Source organism: Eriocheir sinensis, unplaced genomic scaffold (genome assembly GCF_024679095.1).
Source record: "Eriocheir sinensis breed Jianghai 21 unplaced genomic scaffold, ASM2467909v1 Scaffold973, whole genome shotgun sequence".
In the NCBI taxonomy this organism is placed as follows: Eukaryota; Metazoa; Arthropoda; class Malacostraca; order Decapoda; family Varunidae; genus Eriocheir; species Eriocheir sinensis.
The window spans coordinates 35,701-54,297 of record NW_026112356.1 but is presented as its reverse complement, the minus strand read 5'-3'; the positions used below and the strand labels follow the sequence as shown (position 1 = coordinate 54,297).

General features: G+C 47.2%; 1 long non-coding RNA gene across 4 annotated transcripts in view; it reads right to left on the bottom strand.

Annotated features, from left to right (window-relative positions):
- The window catches only part of LOC126995063 (uncharacterized), a 90,221-nt gene that overhangs the window by 43,644 nt on the left and 27,980 nt on the right, over positions 1-18,597 (bottom strand). For 3 of the 4 annotated variants that reach the window (XR_007749887.1, XR_007749889.1, XR_007749888.1), the window contains exon 2: positions 11,367-11,595. This is a non-coding gene — a long non-coding RNA (uncharacterized LOC126995063). Of the gene's footprint in view, positions 1-11,366; positions 11,596-18,098; positions 18,239-18,597 lie in introns of those variants that run through there. The other variant, XR_007749890.1, reaches the window with a different exon arrangement.

Sequence of the window (18,597 nt, the reverse complement as noted above, 5' to 3'; positions counted from 1 at the left end):
CCGGGACCTTGTTTAGTTGGACTGACCGGTTGAATATGTTAGTGAGTGGTTGAAGTATTTGTTGTTTAAGCTCTTTTAATAACCGCGGGGACAAACTGTCGGGTCCCGTTGACTTGTTCGTGTCGAGTTTGTCCAAGTACTTTTTTACTTCTTGGTCGCATATTGTGTCAATTTCCAGCGACGTGATCTCACTCGGCGGGTCAGGACCCTCGGGAATGGTTTCGATGTCCTCGACTGTGAATACGGATGCGGAATTACTATTGAGGATTCTGGCCATCTGTTTACTGTCCTGAGTTACAGATCCAGTCTCGTGTGTCAGGGGACCAATATTGGATTTTACTTTCTTTTTCGATCTTATGTACGTGAAGAATTTCTTGGAGTTAGTTTTGATTTCGCGCGCTATTTGCTTTTAATAGTTGCGTTTGCTACTCCGAATAAGGCTGCGACAAGCTCTGAGGCTCTGAGGCTCTGAGGGGGAAGAAGAGGAGAAGGAGTAAGAAGAGGAGGAGGAGGAGGAGGAGGAGGATTAGGAAGAGGAGGAGGAGGAGGAAGAAGAGGAGGAGGAAGAAGAGGAGGAGGAGGAGGAGGAGGAGGAGGAGGAGGAGGAGGAGGAGGAGGAGGAGGAGGAGGAGGAGGAGGAGGAGGAGGAAGAGGAGGAGGAAGAGTAGTGACTCCCTCCGGGCGGGAGTCACTACACCCCTGTTAGGGTAGCCAAAATATGTACTCCCGGACGGCCGTCCAAACCCAGCGTTTAGAAAAATGCTCGGCCGGCCTGGAGCAAAACAACTAGGGACCTATCTCTTAGGGTCCGTCCCACCCGCCACATTAGAGCCCCCATCCAGCCGCGCGCGGAGAGCTTATAGGTGCAAAGACCGTTACCCGACCCAGAGCACACGCCCACCCACCACCTTCAATCTCGCGTTTAGGCCGAGATCAATGGTCACGAGCGAAGCGCGCTAAAAAGTTTTTTTTTCAAAATAACATTACGAAGCTTGGGAGCGCTTCACAAAAATAAAACCAACTGCATTACACGCAAAATTAAAAGCTCTTTCAAGGAAAAAATAAAAATAAAAATACTTACTGTAACACTTTACCGAGATATCGTGAGTTGAAGTCAAAACAAAAAATCGCGCAACCAATAAACTCGCATTTTCACAGACAAGGAACAAAAATACAAAGAAACTCTTCTATAACAAAAAAAAAAAAACGGAAAACAATCACCTAATTAGCGCAACAGACAGAAACTTCATACACAAATTTTAAACATCACATTTAGAAAAATTAAAAAATACGATTTCTTCAAAAAACATTAACTTTTAACAACTTAGCTCCATAACTACGAGACTTTTCTACGTTCTTATCTTATCTTAAAGAACACATCATTAGCTACAAGACACAACTTTCAAATTTACTATAGGACGTATACTTCAGGAGTTACGCTTCACAGAAAAACGACAAAAAAAAGGACAATTTTCTAAACGCTGGGTTTGGCCGGCCGGCCGAGAGCACACATTTTGGCTGCCCTAAAAGGGGTGTAGTGACTCCCGCCGGGCGGGAGTCACTACACCCCTGTTAGGAAGAGGAGGAAGAGGAGAAGGATGAGGAGGAAGAGGAAGAGGAGGAAGAGGAGGAGGAGGAGGAGGAAGAGAAAGTAGTTGAAGAAGAGGAAGAGGAGGAGGAAGAGGAGGAGGAGGAGGAGGAAGAGGAGGAAGAAGAGGAGGAAGAAGAGAAGGAGGAGCAGAAGAAGGAGGAGGAGAGGAGGAGGAGGATTAAGAGAAGGAGGAGGAGGAGGAGGAGGAGGAGGAAGAAGAGAAGGAAGAGGAGGAGGAGGAGGAGGAGGAGGAGGTAGTTGAAGAAGAGGAAGAGGAGGAAGAGGAGGAGGAAGAGGAGGAAGAGGAGGAAGAGGATGGAGAAGAGGAAGAGGAGGAGGACAAGGAGGAAGAGGAAGAGGAGGAAGAAAAGGAAAAAGTAGTAGGAATGAGGGGAGGAAGTAGGAGGAAGGTGGAGGAAGAGGAGGAGGAGGAGGAGGAGGAGGAGGAGGAGGAGGAGGAGGAGGAGGAAGAGAAGGATTAGGAGGAGGAGGAGGAGGAGGAAGAGGAGGAGGAAGAGGAGGAAGAGGAAGAGGAAGAGGAGGAAGAGGAGGAGGAGGAGGAAGAGGAGGAGGAGGAGGAGGAGGAAGAGGAGGAGGAGGAGGAGGAGGAGGAGGAGGAGGAGGAGGAGGAAGACGAGGAGGAGGAGGAGGAGGAAGAAGAGGAGGAGGAGGAGGAAGAGGAGTAGGAGGTGAGGAGGAGGAGGAGGAGGAGGAGGAGGAGGAGGAGGAAGAGGAGGAGGAGGAGGAGGAGGAGGAGGAGGAGGAGGAGGAGGAGGAGGAGGAGGAGGAGGAGGAGGATGAGGAGGAGGAAGAGGAGGAGGAGGAGGAAGAGGAGGAGGAAGAGGAGGAGGAGGAGGAGGAGGAGGAAGAGGAGGAGGAGGAAGAGGAGGAGGAAGAGGAGGAGGAGGAGGAGGAAGAGGAGGAGGAGGAAGAAGAGGAGAAGGAGGAAGAAGAGGAGGAGGAGGAGGAAAAAGAGGAGGAGGAGGAGGAGGATTAGGAGGAGAGGAGGAGGATGAGGAGGATGAGGAGGAGGATAAGGAAGAAGAGATGGAGGAGGAGGAGGAGGAGGAGGAGGAGGAGGAAGAAGAGAAGAAGGAGGCCGTGGTGAGCACGTATCACAAGTCCAGCATATGATCGGGCCATGGTGAATCCATATCACGAGTCTAGCACATGATGAAGCCGTGGTGAATACATATGACGAGTCCAGCACATGATCGGGCCATGGGGAATCCATATCACGAGTCTAGTACATGATCAGGCCGTGGTGAACACATATCACGAGTCCAGCACAGGATCAGGCCATGGTGAATACACATCACGAGTCCAGCACAGGATCAGGCTGTGGTGAACACATATGACGAGTCCAGCACATAATCGGGCCATGGTGAATACATATCACGTATCTAGCACATGATCAGGCCATGGTGAATCCATACCACGAGTCTAGCACACGATCGGGCAGTGGTGAACAGATATCACGAGTCCAGCACATGATCAGGCCGTGGTGAACACATATCACGAGTCCAGCACATGATGAGGGAGTGGTGAGCTCTTACCACGAGTCCAGCACATGATCATTCCGTGGTGAACTCATACCACGAGTCTAGCACTTGATGAGTCCGTGGTTATCTCATACCACGAGTCTAGCACATGATCGGGCCATGGTGACTATATATCACGAGTCTAGCACATGATCAGGCCGTGGTGAACTCATAGCACGAGTCTAGTACATGATCAGGCCGTTGTGAATCCATATCACGAGTCTAGCACATGATGATGCCGTGGTGAACGCATCCCACGAGTGTAGCACATGATCGGGCCGTTGTGAATATATATGACGAGTCTAGCACATGATGATGCCGTGGTAAACACACATGACGAGTCTAGCACATGATTAGGCCGTGGTGAACAGATATCACGAGCTGAGCACATGATCAGGCCGTGGTTAACTCATAGCACGAGTATAGCACATGATCTGGCCATGGAGAACTCATAGCACGAGTGTAGCACATGATCGGGGTGTGGTGAAGACATATCACGAGTTGAGCACATGATCAGGCCGTGGTTAAGTCATACCACGAGTGTAGCACATGATCAGGCCGTGGTGATTACGTATGACGAGTGTAGCACATGATCAGGCCTTGGTGAATACATATTATGAGTCTAGCACATGATCAGGCCGTGGTAAATACGAATTCCAGCTACTCCCATTATCCCCCCCCCCCATAACCGTTAACCCCCGCCCCTTTTAATTATCAGCACGCAATTTACTGAGGCCATTTACCCTTTATTCGATACAGAACATGACCTAATTACGAATTCCACCTACTCCCAATAGCCCCCCCCCCTTAACCTAGCCCCCCGCCCCCTCTGATCATCACCACACAATTTACTGAGCCCATTTACCCCTTATACGCCACCGAACATGACCTGATTACGAATTCCACCTACTCCCATACCCCTCCCCTCCGTTACCGTTAACCCCCGCCCTTTTTAATTATCAGCACGCAATTTACTGAGCCCATTTACCCTGTATTCGCCACCGAACATGACCTAATTACGAATTTCACCTACACCTATTACCCCCCCCCCCATTATTATTGAGCCCCGCCCCCTCTAATTATCACCACGCAATTTACTGAGCCCATGAACCCCCTACTCGACACCCCATATGACCTTTTTCCGAATTGTAGTATCTAGATCTTCTTCCTCTTCTTGAGGCCTTATAACGGAGCTATATACAGTAGGAGGAGGAGGAGGAGGAGGAGGAGGAGGAGGAGGAGGAGGAGGAGGAGGAGGAGGAGGAGGAGGAGGAGGAGGAGGAGGAGGAGGAGGAGGAAGAAGAGGAGAAGGAGGAGGAGGAGGAGGAGGAGGAATAAGAGGAAAAGGAGGAGGAGGAGGAGGAGGAGTAAGAGGAGGAGGAGGAGGAAGAGGAGGAGGAGGAGGAGGAGGAGGAGGAGGAGGAGGAGGAGGAGGAGGAGGAGGAGGAGGAGGAGGAGGAGGAGTAGGAGGAGGAGGAGGAGGAGGAGGAGGAGGAGGAGGAGGAGGAGAAGGAAGAGAAGGAGGAGGAGGAGGAGGAGGAGGAGGTACATGCGTGCGTGCGGGGTTGTTTGTGTGTGTGTATTTTAGCTAATCTCTCTCTCTCTCTCTCTCTCTCTCTCTCTCTCTCTCTCTCTCTCTCTCTCTCTCTCTCTCTCTCTCTCTCTCTCTCTCTCTCTCTCTCCTAGTCGTAAATTATTAATCCAGCCGTCATATACTCGCTATCTATTTTTGTTTGCTAAGACTTTTTAACATATCTACATGGACACATATCGTATGGCAGTCTTTTCCTAACATCAGAATAAATTATCCATATATTTCTCCTATTTCGTTTCACGTTTTTACTCTGCAATGAATTCCCTCTTCAATACCACCCTTATTCCTTTCCGTCTACTACGCGATTTCCTATAAATGATCAAGCGTCAGCTACGTGCTTCATTCCGTCATACGCTGAACGTAACCTGTGGGAAGGAGGTTCATATACTCGTATAACTTTCAATGGTTGTATAATTGCCCCCAAAAACCTCATACAGCACTTAAGCAACATCCAGTTACGCTGGAACAGTAAATCAGGGTCGTGTGCATAAAACACCAGACCATACTTAGCATATACTTTCGAGTTATCCGCCATTGTAGACAAGTCATATGTGTGCAACGCTTCACATCGCATGTACACCGAGAGAGAGAGAGAGAGAGAGAGAGAGAGAGAGAGAGAGAGGTGGGGGAGAGAGCAAGGGAGGGAAGGAAGGATGGGAGTAGGGAGCCAGGGGTGGTGGAGGTAGGTTGTGGATACACGTCACAAATACGTCACGCCTCACCTGTTCGAATGTGTAAGTGGCTCACGCAGATTTTGCCATCACAGTCAGGAGTAAACGCCATAATTAACCACATCTGGCACTGCACAATAGCGTCAAAAATTAGCGGAGTGTGTGAAACAACCTGTACCAAAGTCCCATGCTGATCCGAGTCTTCGTGTGAAAGATATTTGCGAAAAACGGCGTGTCATAGGGTCTGATATGTATAGTAGATATCACCACCACCATCACCACCACCACCATCACCACATGTTCTAGTTCAAATCTCATCACCGTCAATACTAATCTCATCACCGCCACCCATCACCACCTCCACCACTTGGCTTGTTATATCACCAGTCAACACCAAACACCACCACCTACCTATCCACACACCAATCTCATCACCACATGTTCTAGTTCATCACCACCACCACCACCATAATATAATAAGCATCTACACCCCCCTCCCCCACCTCCCTGTCTTCTCTTTCAACACCAAAATCACCACTTATAATTATCACAACACACATTAAACAGTAGTAGTAGTAGTAGTAGTAGTAATTATAGCATATTACATAACAAATCGTAAGGAAGTCTGACATACTACTACTACTTCTACTGATACCAACACTATTATAAGTATAAGCCAACACTCACCACTTATTCCTCGTCTTCATCTTCACCTCCTCTTCCTCACGTCCTCCTCGTCCAGGGTCCACCGGGCAAATGACGAGGAGAGAGGCTCGGAGGTGTGGCAAATGCTGGAGGCTGTTGTTGTTCATCACGTCTCGAAGCAATGTCCAGCGGGGAAAGGCTTGGAGGTGTGACAAGAGGCTGGAGGCTGGGGGTTGGTCAAGAGGCTGGGGTTGGTCACGTCTTTACCCAGAGTCCAGCGAGGATAGGGTGACGAGAGGCTGGGACGGCTGACAAGATGCTGTTCATCACGTAACAAGGCGGGGTAGTTAACAAGCGGTCAGGCTGATGGTACTTAGGTGGTTACTGATAGGGGTGTTTATATGCATTATGGCCTATAGTGACTGAGTGAATGTATATATCAAGGGGTTTACATAGATTATATAGATACGTGGACATACCTTTTGTGTGGTGATATGGGTGAGAGATGAACACACACACACACACACACACACACACACACACACACACACACACACACACACACACACACACACACACACACACACACACACACGGGGACAAATTCACTGTGCAGATTTTTTATAAAATTATTACACATCTAAGAAATTAAGTTGAAAATGGTTGTTGTTGTTGTTGTTTACTCTGTACAAGATAAGGGTACATTAATGAACTTACGGCTGTGTGTGTGTGTGTGTGTGTGTGTGTGTGTGTGTGTGTGTGTGTGTGTGTGTGTGTGTGTGACGTGGCTCGGGGCGTACTGTGGTCGCAGCCTCCGCCGCCAGCCCCCGCAAAACAGCCCCGCTCAGCGCATCACCACCTCATCCAGGGGCGCGCTGACCCTTCAAAGCACCCCTAACTCACCCAAGAACTCTCCAAACACTCTCCGTGGCTGTGGTTGCTGGGTGGTGGTTGACTGGCGGGTTGTCGAAGTGTCGCCCCGGGTCTGAACGCTGAGGGGAGGGTGAGGCTGTCTCGCTATGTACAAGTTACCATAGAAAAGCTTATTATTATGAGGAATCGTTATTGTCTTGGCCGAGAATAGATGTGCCGTTGCTGACGCTAAAACATCTCGGCAGGAAAATGTAAGAATGAACGATGTGCTGACGCCGCTGATAACCTCACACCATGGAGGTAGGATTGACGGGCCCGCTAACCCCCTTCCTTGAGGTGAAGCCGACGAACTGTCAAATTTACAGCCAAAAGATGGGGGTGGGCGAGCCTGACTTGAGACCTGACACCTGGCCGTAAAAATGACAGCTCTGGTGGATTCACTTAATTGGGCTGATGTCACCTCCACTGTTACGGGGTAAAATAAGATTTAATAACAGGAGTGTGCTCACAAGGCGGTAGCTAGCCGACAAGGGTTGATTCCCGCGGCACGCCAGGAGACACAACGGTGTACACACCTGACTAGGGTGTACTAACACGACTTACCTGCTCAAATCTCCCGTGGGGTTCTTATTTACTCTCCTTATGGGGCTGGAAAGCACATACGCACAGCCAAAAGGGTTACTAATAAAGCTCGTGTACAACTATGCACTAACTTTATTACACACAAAGAAAACACAGACAAATCTCACATACACACTCAGCTGAGCCTCGCGTTACTCGTGCTCGCACAAGACTAACCTGCCCTGGCTACACTAACAACTAGCTACTTAACTTGGTGCGTAGGGAGAAGAGAAGAGGTTCGTTGCACAGCCTTGCTCGAGGTGGCTGCAGCTTGTCCTTCCTGCCGTGGGTCCTCTCATCAGGCGCGTGATGTCGGCGGTAGATGCGGCTTTCAGGAAGAGGCCGCCGCGGACTCGACACACCCAAACTGAGACCCGGTGTGGGCTGTATCCCGAAGTGGCGAGGCCCAGGATCCCCACACTCCAGCAGGAGGAAAACCGCGTGGTGCCAAGAGGTAGGCGAGAGTAGAGGAACGTCGCCCCGTGACCTCACCAGACGGCGGTCAGGGGGAGAAGGCCGAGCTCGCAGGCGGCGAGCTACACGGTGACCCGACCTCTCCCAGGCAGAGGTGCTATACACTGCTGGCGCGGGAATACACGGGGCACTTCCGACAGCGCTCTGAACACACTGCCATAGGCAGGTATAGTTAAAGCTTCCCAACATGTTGCTAACTTGCAGGTTCAGGGCACAGCAAATGTCGCGTAGAGAACTACAGCATGTTAGACAACGCAGGGAAGGACAGCAAACCTCGCGCCGCAAGCAGCCCAGCCCGTGGGTGGCCATGGGGGTGCAGCGTTACCAGCCTGGCCCGGAAACTCTGCACAGACAATACAAGACTTCCTCATCAACAGAGGCGTAACTAGCTGCAGTAATGCACACTAATGTGCATCTGCAGAGTGGAGTGGTGACTCCTGAAAGTGCGTAAGCGCAGGTAAAACCCAGCGGGCGACCCGCAACGAAAATGCACGCCTTGGCATCACTACGCTCGTCGCCTAGGCAACGAACAGGCTGAGTCATCGTGACCCGCCCCGCGCCTAGGTCACGTGACGAACTAGGAAAACGCGTCAACAGCTTCCCTATAGCAAATAATATAAAAATAATTTGTCGCGAATCTAAACCGCGACATCCACCAATTCTACCTCCACGGTGACACTGCTCTGAGGGTCGCATTCCTAAACGTCTCGGGCTTCAATTACGACTGTTTTTCAAGGCCAAGGAGGAGATTAACCGGGTCTTCACGGGGGGGTGAGTTTCCCGTTCAAGGTGCAGAGTTCGTGTTGATAATGTGAGAAAAGAGGGTTAAAGATAGGCTAAATAGGTAAAAAATCAGTGGGTGAGTGACACTGGCTGAGAAAAAGTGAGATAGCTCTAAAGTGAGGGAGGGTAGAGAGTCTGGGGTGGGTGGATTAGAGAGAGGGATTGTTGGCTTACATTTTAGTGTATGGTAGAGTGAGTTAGAGCTAGTTTTAATCTGAGAAAATGATGGTTAAATATAGGGTAATTTTTCCTGTCAAGCTATCACCGGGGTCACAAAACAGTCCATGAAAATCCCAGAGCAACTTCTACTGTAGTCTTTTCCAGCAAGCGATCTGAGACACCGAGACGTTTATAAATTCGGGCTTGAGTCTGCCTTCCCTCCCGCTACAGTAACTTGGAGCGCGGGGTCTTATCAAGAGTTATCGGCATCAACATGTACAAAACAAATGATTCTTTTCTAAGACGTAACCACGAAACTCAACAAAGCGCTCCGCTCGCTGCCAGCCTTCCTGACGACGGGGGGCTGCTCTGGGGGGCGGGGGAGGGAGGGTGGGCATTCTTAAGTGTCTCGGGGGCTCACTATACGTTTCCCAAGACGTTACGAATATGGGTCTTGGGTCACCCCTCCCCGCCCCGCCTCGCCGAGCCCCGTTACCGCCCCGCCGAAGCCACCACGCGGGGCACTGGAAGTCACGAGATACGGGTACAAAACTAACAAAGAATTCAATGCCCCTGGTGATGGCCACGGCGGGGGGAGAGGGGCCGACCACAGGGGAGCCCCCGGGGGTTGTTTGTCTTAGGTGAACAGGTTATATACAGGTATTTACAAGGACCGTGAACAAGGCCGGGGTCACGGAACGCTCGCACGCACGCACTCGATTTCTCTCTAAAGTACCTCCTGAAACGGCGCCACCGACTGGTGTTGAGTGGTGATAAAGTGGTGATGAAAGGGTGATGGAGTTGAGATTTGGTGGTGATGGTGGTGGTGGTTTGGAAGAAGAGGAGGAGGAGGAGGAGGAGGAGGGGGGTAAGGATGGTGTTAAAGGGTCAGAGACATGGTGGTGGTCGTGAAAAATGGTGATGAACAACGGTGATGAGACTGGTAAAACGAAGGGAGGAAGAGGATTACTGAAGTGGTGAGAGAGAGAGAGAGAGAGAGAGAGAGAGAGAGAGAGAGAGAGAGAGAGAGAGAGAGAGAGAGAGAGAGAGAAAATATATAAAAGCAAATAAATAACTACCATAAAGAAAATCCCTAGTTACCTTTGCAATGATGTGTCCCATATGCTTGAACATATATTGTAGCAGCAGGCGGTTGGCGGTTGGCAGGCGGTTGATCAGCTGGCGCATGGCCTCGGCGCGCTCCCCGGGGTTAGGAATGATCGCTACGTCCTCAAAGTGTGGCATCATGTCCGACGTCAACACTGGCTCCGGCAACTCCCTGCAGAACGGTCATTTTGATTATTATTATCATTATTATTATTATTATTATTATTATTATTATTATTATTATTATTGTTAAGTCCGACGGCATCACTGGCTCCGGCAACTCCCTGCAGAATGGTCATTTGGATTACCAAACCTTATCTAACCTTACCAAACCTAATCTAACCTTACCAAACCTAATCTAACCTTGCCTTACCTAATCTAACCTTAGCAAACCTCATCTAGCCTTACCTATCCTAACCTAACCTTACCTAACCTAATCTAACCTTACCTAACCTAATCTAACCTTATCTACCCTAATCTACCTTTACCTAACCTAATGTAACCTTACCAAACCTTATCTAACCTTACCAAACCTAATCTAACCTTACCAAACCTATTCTAACCCTACCTAACCTAATCTAACCTAACCAAACCTAATCTAACCTTACCTAACCTAATATAACCTTACCCAACCTAATCAAACCTAATCTAACCTTGCATAACCTAATCTAACCTCACCAAACCTTATCTAACCTTATCTAACCTAATCTGACATTATCTAACCTAATCCAACCTTACCTAACCTAATATGACCTTGCAAAACCTTAGCAAACCTAATGTACCCCTACCTAACCTAATCTAACCTTACCAAACCTTACCTAACCTAACCTAATCTAACCTTACACACACACACACACACACACACACACACACACACACACACACACACAGAAACGGCAAAAGATAGAGAGAATAATAGAAGAAAAAAAATCACTCATTTATATTGCAGTTGTTAGCACTGGAGCAATTGAGTGTGTTGGGTGTGATTTTGGATGAATTCGGTGTGTTGGGTATGATTCTGTAGTAATTTGTTTTGTGTTGATGTGATTTCCTAGGAGTCTGGGTCACTTGCATGGGTATATTAGTGAGCCTGGATGCAGTTTAATCCCTCCTCTGCACCTTGAACCTGTAAAACACTCGTGAAGGCCTGATTGACGTCCTTTTTAAGCTTTGGGAATAGGTTATGTGCGGCACCCCAGTGCCAAAACAATGACTTGAGTCACTCATTCATTACTTAAGACTAATGAAACGTGTAATAATTCCTGCGATGGTCAAATAGTAGCTTGAAAATAAGGTCAAACACTCACAGTCCAGCGGCGCCCTCAGACCGGGCATGGCGCCGCAGATTACAGGTGTGGCACTGCCCTGGCACTGCGTGGGGCAGCAGTGTGGGGAGCCTGAGCACCTCAAGCCCTGCAGGAGGCCATGGAGGGAGCTTTGGGGCGGGCTGAGGTGCCGAGGCGGGCTGTCGGTCTTGCTCTTGCTCTTGCTGTGCAGGTGACCCGTTGGAGAGTCATGCCTTCGTATCGGCACAACCTGTAATAAATAAAACAACAAGCAGTATTCATTAGAAATGTTCCAATTCCCTATTTCTTGCACAACACATCTTTGCCAGAAAACTCTTCATGGGTTCTATAATTCTCTCTCTCTCTCTCTCTCTCTCTCTCTCTCTCTCTCTCTCTGTGTGTGTGTGTGTGTGTGTGTGTGTGTGTGTGTGTGTGTGTGTGAGACTGACTGACTTTCTTAACGGATGGACTGACTGTCACTGACTGGCTGACTGAATAACTGTCTGACTGAATGCACTGATATCCTCAAAAATACTGTCTTACGAGGGTAGACTTATAACTATTCCTGCGCGTCAGCTCATCTTGGGGGTCAGGGGTCAAGCTGTACTTAGCCAACTTGTCCCTACATGAAAACTACACACATCAACCTTGACCTCGAATATATTATAAACTTGAGGTCAATGCATGGATATGTAAAGGTTATAATAAATTACTTTTTGAACATAATGACATCTGTTTTCACTTTATAACACCTGTAGTAGTATATAGTAGTAGTAGTAGTAGTAGTACGTAGTAGTATTAGTTGATTTACAGAAAAAAATCGCTTTTATCCCTTTTTCTATTTCCCAGAGGCATTTCATCTTATGTAGAAAAGGATGAGGAGGCCGTTCATGGCCTGAAAGCAACGCACCGGGCAAAATTAGCGGTGTTTGGGGGTATGGTCCCCATTGCGAAAAACAAGAAAAGATGAATTTAATCGCTTAGTTTTTAGTATGAACTTTGAAATGGGCACCTACCCCATGCAGAAACTTCCGCTGAATCGAAGGGTACTTTCAGAATTGCTTTACGAAGAACGGTAATGAAGTTATTGTCATTTTACGATGTGTTTTATTAGGCTATTTATATAAAAAAAAAAAAGCCATTTCCGTATTCCACCTTCTCCCATTAGCTCCCCTCATTACCATCAACCTCATCCCCTTTTAATTATCACCACGCAAATTACTGAATCAATTTATTCCCTATTCGACACCTGACATGACCTATTCTCGAATTCCACCTATTCCCATTAGCCCCCCCTATTACTTTTCACCCCCGCCCCTTTTAATTATCACCACGCAATTTACTGACCCCATTTGCTCCCTATTAGACACCGATCATGACCTAATTACGAATTCCATCTACTACCAATAGCTTCCCCCCCTTACCCTAACGCCTTGCCCTCTCTGATTATCACCAAGCAATTTACTGACCACATTTACCCCTTATTCGATACCGAACATGACCTAATTACGAATTCCACCTTCTCCTATTAGCCCCCCCCACATTATCATGAACCCTCGCCCCCTCTTATTATCACCACGCAATTTACTTACCCCATTAACCCCTTACTCTATACCTGATATGACCCATTTCCGAATTCTAGCATCTAGATCTTCTTCCTCTTCCTGAGGCCCTATAACGGAGCTATGCACAGTAACCTCTGCATCGCGGAGCAAGGTCTTCTTCCTCTTCTTCTTTTGACCCATCACACAACACCCAATCTTATGAATTGTTGTTTTCTTACTCTAACCTAACTCGTGAAATCGAGTGAGATTAGACTAATGGAACAGCAATTCATATGTATGGGTGTTGAGTCGACGTGTATGGAAACAAGAAAAGTTGAATTTTCTCGCTAAGTATTTGGTCTGAACTTTGAAAAGGGCACCTACCCCACGCAAAAACGTCCCCCGAATCGAATGGTAGCCTTAGAATTGATTTACGACGAACGCAAATGGAGTTATTGTCATTTTACCATGGATTTCATTAGTCTATTTTTATATTAGATAATAAAATGATGCCATTTCTTTACATTTAACTATTTTGATTCGAAGAGGCACTTCATCTTCTGTCGAAAACGATGAGGAAGCCTCAAATCAACGCTCCGGGCAATTTGAACAATGGAATGCAACACCATACAATGAAGTGGAATAGAGTTCAATCAAATCCAACACAATGCAATGAATTGCAACACAACTCATACTCATACCGAGTCTAGCACATGATCGGGCCATGGTGAATCCATATCACGAGTCAAGCACATGATCAGGCGGTAGTGAATACATATCACGAGTCCAGCACATGATCAAGCCATGGTGAACTTCTTACACGGGTCTAGCACATGATCTGGCCGTGGTGAACTTATACCACGAGTCTAACACCTGATCGAGCAGTGGTGAGCACATATCACGAGTCCAGCACATGACCAGGTCGTGGTTAACTCATACCGCGAGTCTAGCACATGATCAGGCCGTGGTGATAACATATCACGAATCTAATACATAATCAGGCCGTGGTGAACACATATCACGAGTCCAGCACATGATCAGGCAGTGGTGAACTCATACCACGAGTCCAGCACATGATCGGGCCATGGCGAACTCATAGCACGAGTGTAGCACATGATCAGGCCGTGGTGAAAACATATCACGAATCCAGCACATGATCTGGCCGTGGTGAACACATATCACGTGGCAAGCACATGATCAGGCCGTGGTGAACACATATCACAAGTTTAGCACATAATCAGGCCGTGGTGATCTCATCACGAGTCCAGTACATGATCAGGCCGTTGTGAACACATATCACGAGTCCACAACATGATCGGACCATGGTGAATCCATTTCACGAGTCTAGTACATGATCAGGCCTTGGTGAATACATATCATGAGTCTAGCACATGATCAGGCCTTGGTAACTACGAATTACACCTGCTCCCACTAGCCCCCCCAATTACCGTTAACCCCAGCCCCTTTTAATTATCACCACGCAATTTACTGACCCCATTTACCCCTTATTCGATACCGAACATGACCTAATTACGAATTCCACATACTCCCAATAGCCCCCCCCTTTACCCTAACCCCCCGCCCCCTCTGGTTATCACCACGCAATTTACTGACCCCATTTACCCAGTATTCGACACCTCACATGACCTATTTTCGAGTTTCACCTACTCCCATTAGCCCCCCCCCCCCATTACCGTTAACCCTTGCCCCTTTTAATTATCAGCACGCAATTTACTGACCCCATTTACCCCTTATTCGCAACAGAATATGACCTAATTACGAATTCCTCCTTCTCCCATTAACCCCCCCCCCTTAATATTAACCCCCGCCCCCTCTAATTATCACCACGCAATTTACTGACACCATTAATCCCCTACTCGACACCCAATATGACCTATTTCCGAATTCTAGTATGTAGATCTTCTTCCTCTTCTTGAGGCCTTATAACGGTGCTGTGCACAGTAACCACTGCATCGCGGAGCAGGGTGTTCTTCCTCTTCTTCTTTTGACCCATCACACAACACCCAATCTTATGAATTGCTGTTTTCTTACTCTAACCTAACGCGTGAAATCGAGTTAGGTTAAGTTAAGGGAACTGTAATTCATAAGGTTGGGTGTTGTGTCGACATGAATGGAAAAAGTGATATTTCTCGATTAGTTTTTACTCTGACCTTTGCAAAGGGTACCTAATCGATGCAAAAAACTCCGACGAATCGAATGGTACACTCAGAATTGCTCTAAGATAAAAACTAGCGGATATATTTGCAAATAACTGTTTGGAATCTTCGATGATTTTTTTGATTTACAGAAAAAACCCGCTTTTTTTCCTTTTTTGTTTTCCCAGAGGCATTTCATCTTATGTAGAAAAGGATGAGGAAGCCGTTCATGACCTGAAATCAACGCCCCAGGCAAAATTAATGGTGTCTTGGGGTATGGTCCCCTTTGCGAAAAACAAGAAAAGATGAATTTTATCGCTTAGTTTTTAGTATGAACTTTGAAATGGGCACCTACCCCATGCAGAAACGTCCGCCGAATCGAACGGTACTTTCAGAAGCGCTTTACGATGAACGCTAATAGAGTTATTGTCATTTTACGATGTATCTCATTCGGCTATTTTTATATAAAAAAATAAAATGAAGCCATTTCCGTATTCCACCTTCTCCCATTAGCTCCCCTCATTACCATCAACCTCATCCCCCTTTAATTATCACCACGCAAATTACTGACCCGATTTATTCCCTATTCGGCACCTGACATGACCTATCCCCGCCCCTTTTAATTATCACCACGTAATTTACTGACCCCATTTGCTCCCTATTCGACACCGAACATGACCTAATTTCGAATTCCACCTACTCCCAATAGCCCCCCCCCTTATCCTAACCCCCGCCCCCTCTGACTATCACCACGCAATTTACTGACCCCATTTTACCAGTATTCGACATCTTACATGACCTATTTTCGAGTTTCACCTACTCCCATTAGCCCCCCCCCCCATTACCGTAAACCTCCGCCCCCTTTAATTATCACGACGCAATTTACTGACCCCATTTACCCCTTATTCGATACCGAACATGACCTAATTACGATTTCCACCTACTCACATTAGCCCCCCCCACTTTATCATGAATCCCCGCCCCCTCTAATTATCATCACGCCATCTACTGACCTCATTAACCCCCTATTCGACACCCCATATGACCTATTTCCGAATTCTAGCATCTAGACCTTCTTCCTCTTCTTGAGGCCTTATAACGGAGCTATGCACAGTAACCACTGCTTCGCGGAGCAAGGTCTTCTTCCTCTTCTTCTTTTGACCCATCCCACAACATCCAATCTTATAAATTGCTCTAAGATAAAAACTAACGGATATATTTGCATATAACTATCAGGAATGTTCGGGGATTTTTTTGATTTACAGATAAAAAACCGCTTTTAATCCTTTTTCTATTTCCCAGCGGCATTTCATCTTATGTAGAAAAGGATGAGGAAGCCGTTCATGGCCTGAAATCAACGCCCCAGGCAAAATTAACGGTGTTAGGGGGTATGGTCCCCTTTGCGAATAAGAAGAAAAGATGAATTTTATCGCTTAGTTTTTAGTATGAACTATGAAATGGGCAACTACCCCATGCAGAAACGTCCGCCGAATCGAATGGTACTTTCAGAATTGCCTTACGATGAACGCTAATGGAGTTATTGTCATTTTACGATGTATATATTATTAGGCTATTAAAAAAAAAAAACTAAGCCATTTCCGTATTCCACCTACTCCCATTACCCCCCCCCCCCCCATTACCATCAACCTCATCCCCCTTTAATTATCACCACGCAAATTACTGAACCGATTTATTCCCAAATCGACACCTGATAATAGATATAGATAATAGGCTAGGTTAGGTCATCGGCCAAAGAAACCTCTTCACAAGCACACAGACTTATGTACGAGATCACAAACACTCACATTGACCCACGCACGTACCTAGCCTACACAGCGCAAACAGCCAACGTACACACATCCATAAACACCAAACATATTACACTAACACTGACGCATACAAGCACTCATACTTTCCACGCACCATACACCACTGGAACAGCCTCCCTCTACAGACTGCGGTACAATAGACTCATTCAGAAAACCAATACAAACTCACTTGACACCAAACATATCACACTAACACTGACGCATACAAGCACTCATACTTTCCACGCACCATACACCACTGGAACAGCCTCCCTCTACAGACTGCGGTACAATAGACTCATTCAGAAAACCAATACACACTCACTTGTCACCACAACACACCAACACTAACAATTACACTTCCTTCACTTTCCTTCCCTGCACACTCGGCTCCCCGGTCCCCCGAACAGCCAACACAAATATGCGTTTCATGCAACTGACAGCTGCCCGCCGCATTATAATATAGATCCAGAATCAGTCCACAAAGCTAACTGGCAATGATGTGTGTTTGAGTGTGTGTTGGGTGTAATTCTGGAGTAATTCAGTGGGTTGGGTGTCATTCTGGAGCAATTCAGTGAGTGTTGGGTGTGATTCTAGAGTAATTCGGTGTGTTGGGTGTGATTCTGGAGGAATTCAATGTGTTGGGTATGATTCTGGTGCAATTCGGTGTGTTGGGTGTGATTTTATAGTAATTTGGTTTGTGTTGATGTGATTTCCTAGGAGTCTGGGCCACTTGCATGGGTATATTAGTGAGCCTGGATGCAGTTTGACCCTTCCTCTGTACCCTGAACCAGGAAAACACTCGTGAATGCCTGATTGACCTCCTTTTTAACCTTTGGGAATAGGTTATGTGCGGCACCCAGAGCCAAAACAGACACTTCAGGCACTCATTCATTAATGAAAACTAATGAAACGTGTAATAATTCCTGCGATGGTCAAATAGTAGCTTCAAAATAAGGTCAAACACGAGGTCAACACTCACAGGCCAGCGGTGCCCTCAGACCGGGCATGGCGCCGTAGCTTACAGGTGTGGCACTGCCCTGGCACTGCGTGGGGCAGCACTGTGAGGAGCCTGACCACCTCAAGCCCTGCAGGAGGCCATGGAGGGAGCCTTGGGGCGGGCTGAGGGGCCGAGGCGGGCTGGCAGTCTTGCTATTGCTGTACAAAGGCCTGGCTGGGGAGAAATCCCGATCCACCTGTGACATCAAGATCAAGATTAAGATCAAGCCTTCGTATCGGCACAACCTGTAATAAACAAAACAACACAAGCAGTATCCATTACAAATCTTCCAATTCCCTATTTCTTGCACAGCACATCTTTGCCAGAAAACTCTTCATGGCTTCTATAATTCTCTCTCTCTCTCTCTCTCTCTCTCTCTCTCTCTCTCTCTCTCTCTCTCTCTCTCTCTGTGTGTGTGTGTGTGTGTGTGTGTGTGTGTGTGTGTGTGTGTGTGTGTGTGTGTGAGACTGACTGACTTTCTTAACGGATGGACTGACTGTCACTGACTGGCTGACTGAATAACTGACTGACTGAATGCACTGATATCCTCAAAAGTACTGTCTTACGAGGGTAGACTTATAACTATTCATGCGCGTCACCTCATCTTGGGGGTCAGGGGTCAAGCTGTACTTAGCCAGCTTGTTCCTACATGAAAACTACACACATCAACCTTGACCTCGAATATATTATAAACTTGAGGTCAATGCATGGATATGTAAAGGTCATAATAAATTACTTTTTGAA